Source organism: Otolemur garnettii, unplaced genomic scaffold, assembly GCF_000181295.1.
Source record: "Otolemur garnettii isolate 467f Iridium unplaced genomic scaffold, OtoGar3 scaffold00046, whole genome shotgun sequence".
NCBI lineage: Eukaryota > Metazoa > Chordata > Mammalia > Primates > Galagidae > Otolemur > Otolemur garnettii.
Window position 1 is genome coordinate 426,693 of NW_003852441.1, and position 3,530 is coordinate 430,222.

The following is a 3,530-nucleotide window of genomic DNA, read 5'->3' on the forward strand; positions in this document are numbered from 1 at the left end:
TTCCTCATTCCTAGCAGGGCCCACCCTATAACCCTCCCCATTCTATTCCTAGTTTAAACCACACCCTAGGCAACAGATAAGTTTCTATTAGCCCCCGGTTAAGGGACCCTCCACCCCTTACCTGTACCAATCCAAATTCACCTTTACTAATGAAATCACCAACCACCAATGAAAAGTGTAGTCGTATCCGACCCTACCCCTCTTGCTTTCTGTACCCCATAAAAACTGCCTTCACCCCGAGTTCGGGGCTCGTCCTCGGCTTGCATGCCAGGAGAGTCCAGGCCCGGGACCCCTGGGCTTCCCAGGTCTGTATTAAATCTCATCTTATGTCCTTTAAAAAAAAAAAAGAAGAAGAAAAAAAGAAAAATGTCTAAAAGAAAAAAGAAAAAAAAAAGAGTAAAGACTAATGGCCATATTTCCACCACCCAGAGAAGTCCAGCAGCCAGGCAGGCAGCCTTTGATGGTGAGAGGTGACATTCTCTTGCCTGTCTTCTTTTCACTCCAGGGTGGCCCATGGGATTTTTCTGGCACAGATGAGAAGTTGGGGGTCTGAGGACTACAGGAGGCAGAGAAGCATCCTCCTGGATGGCTGGAGCATGCAGCGTCACAGAGGAACTAGAGTACCATCTGCAGGCTCTCTCACCACCACCTTCATCCCTGTGCCAAGCCGTCCTCTGACATGATCTGCAGGCTGCTTAGGCCCAGCAGACGCCCTGAGCTGCCTCCAAGTTTTCCCCCTAGTCCTGGACTGGCTAGGGGTCCTATGTGGCTGTGTCACATGACCGGGGCACTGCCAGTGAGAGATGGGGCCAAACGGGTCCTGGAAGTGAGATGTCTGGGGGGTACTTGGATCTGGGAAGTGTTCTGGGAAAAGTCAAACAAGATCCTGACTAGGCCTTGAGCTCCCCATCTGTAACCCTTCCTCAGGGCTCACCTGCTGGGCTCCCCCTGCCCCTGTGAGCCTGGTGGCCTGTGGTGTCCAGTCTGTCTGCCCACCATGGTGTCCCTTGCCTGTAAGCAGGGACTGGGGGCTTCTCTCCAGCATCATCCTCTTCTTCTTTCTCTCAGTTGTGCTCTCATGACCAAAGGTCAGACTCACTAGCCTCTCTCACAGTCGGGCCAGAGCCCACACTGGCGTGGAGAGTAAGGTTCCCACATACACAGGCCTTGGACTGGCTGCCAGAGCACTCTAAACCAGTGATTTTCAACCAGTGTGCTGCAAACATTTTTAAAGGTCATTAATTAAATTATTTTCAAAAGAATTTGAAAGCACAGGAAGTATATTCTTTTTTTACTCTTTTTAAATCAATATAATTTAAATGTGCCATGGAAATTAAACTATAGGTTCAAGTGTGCCATGAAATAAAAGAGGTTGAAAAATTCTGCCCTAAATGCCCATCACAAGCCACCAATGCTCTTCCGTTTAAAGAAAAAAACTCACAATACAAAAAGATGGAAATAACAAATAGCCATATTTGCATCATCCCAAAATAAAACTTCACATCTTGTCGTTGTTGCATTTTTGTTTTTTTTTTTTAAGGAATGGGTTCTGGCTGTGTCTCCCAGGCTGTGTTAAACCACACTGTGGTCTGGTGAGGGAAGCCAGTACCACAGTGCTGGCTTTGGGAAAAGAAAGGCTTTATCACAGAGCAGCCGAGAGGCAGGGGTGGACTCAGCTCTCACTGAGGCCAGGGGCAAGTTTATAGGCTCCAAGAACAAGAGAAAAGATTTTGGGATGTTGGCTTGGCAGAGGATAATTGTAGAGCTTTAAATGTAGTCATTTAAATATGTTGAGAATGGATTTTAGCCCAGGGTCGTCTGGGCCAGAAGACCCCTCTGAAAGTGTCCTGCATTTAGGTTCTAGTCATGTCCCCATGTTCTTGCTTCTGAGGGGAAATTTTTGATTCCGGGTATTGTTCAAGGTCAAAGCTTTTTCTTTTGTGCTTGCCCAGCCTACATAACCTATTGTTTTGGGCTCTGTTATACCTGCAAGGTAACTTGGCATTTTGTCATTGATGCAGCAGGCCCAGTTTGGGCCAGTCCTGCAGTTACAGATGGAGTCCAGCGGTGTGGTCATGGCTCTCTGTGAGGAAGAAATAAATTTTACACTTCCTGGTGGTCCTGAGAATGCAGCAGACAGCTGCAGAAGAACTCAGTCTCCAAAGATAAGAAAGAACACCAAGCAGAAATATCCTTAAAGAGACTATGTAACAGATAACAGCACTCTGATTTCTTGAGAAATATAATCATTAACTCTTTATGATTTTTTTTTGTAAGTTAGCTAAAAAATTTCCCCTTGACCTAACATCTGTAACTATAACTCTGTAACTATAAATGAGCTAAAGTTGTATAAAAAGCTTTGTGAGAACAACTGGTGGACTCAGTGTTTTACGCCTTGAGCCCACTAAGTTCTCACCAGCAATTAAAAATTCCTTCCTCTATAGTCTAGGTGCCAGAGTCTGTTGGTTTCAATTTGCCAGTCCTACAATCTCTGTATCCTCAATCCCCTGGGCTCAAGCAATCCTCCTGCCTGGGTCTCCTAAGCAGCTGGGCAAGCTTGATGCTTCTTTTGTTCTCTCCTTTTCTGGAGATGGCAGAGGCATGGTAACTGAGGCAGAGGAGACACACAGTCAGAGGGGGCAGAGAGTCCTCCTTGGCTTGTGTCACCCGCTCATAATGGCCATTATCCACTGCAGTTGCTGCAGCCCAGGAGGCAGACAGAGGACCACGGTGTGGCTGGAATTTGCACATCTCCAATTATTACTGGCTCAAACATTTTCTCACACACTCATCATTCAGTTGGGTCCTTTCTGTCAGTTGCCCACTCATATATTTTGCCCATTTTTTCTGTTAAGTGTTCTGCCTTTTCCTGTTTTGTTCTATAGGAGTTCTTTGAAAGAACTAGCTCTGAATACTTTGTTGGTTGTTTGGTTTGTGAAAATTACATAAAGTAAAAGTAGCCATTTTAAAGTGTATATTTCAGTAACATTTAGTACATTTACAATGTTGTATAACCTCTATCTACTTCTGAAACATTTGTATTGCCTAGGGTGACCAGATTTTAACATCCGTAAGGCGGGATAACATGGCTGGGGGGCCGGGTGGGAGCGGGGCAGGGGACGGGGCAGGGCAGGGCCTGACAACAATGCAAACTTTGATAAGCAGTTCTCAATAATCACTTCTCAGCAATTATTTGTTATTATTACAGTTTAACATTATAAAATTAACAAAAATAGTATAAAACTCACATTCTGGTGAAATAGCCACATGGCAGCCAAAAACCATATATTCCCTTCTTGTTCTCCCGCCCGTTCGTGCATTCTTTCCAAAAATCGGGACTTTTTTAAACTGCTGCAGGACGCGGGACAAATTGTTGAAAAGCAGGACTGTCCTGCCAAAAGCGGGACGTCTGGTCACCCTAGTATTGCCCCAAAGGGGAACCCAGAGCCTATTAGCAGTTACTCCCCATTCTCCACTCCTCCTAGCTCTTGGTAACCAACATCGGCTATCTCTAAAGAGTTACCTATACA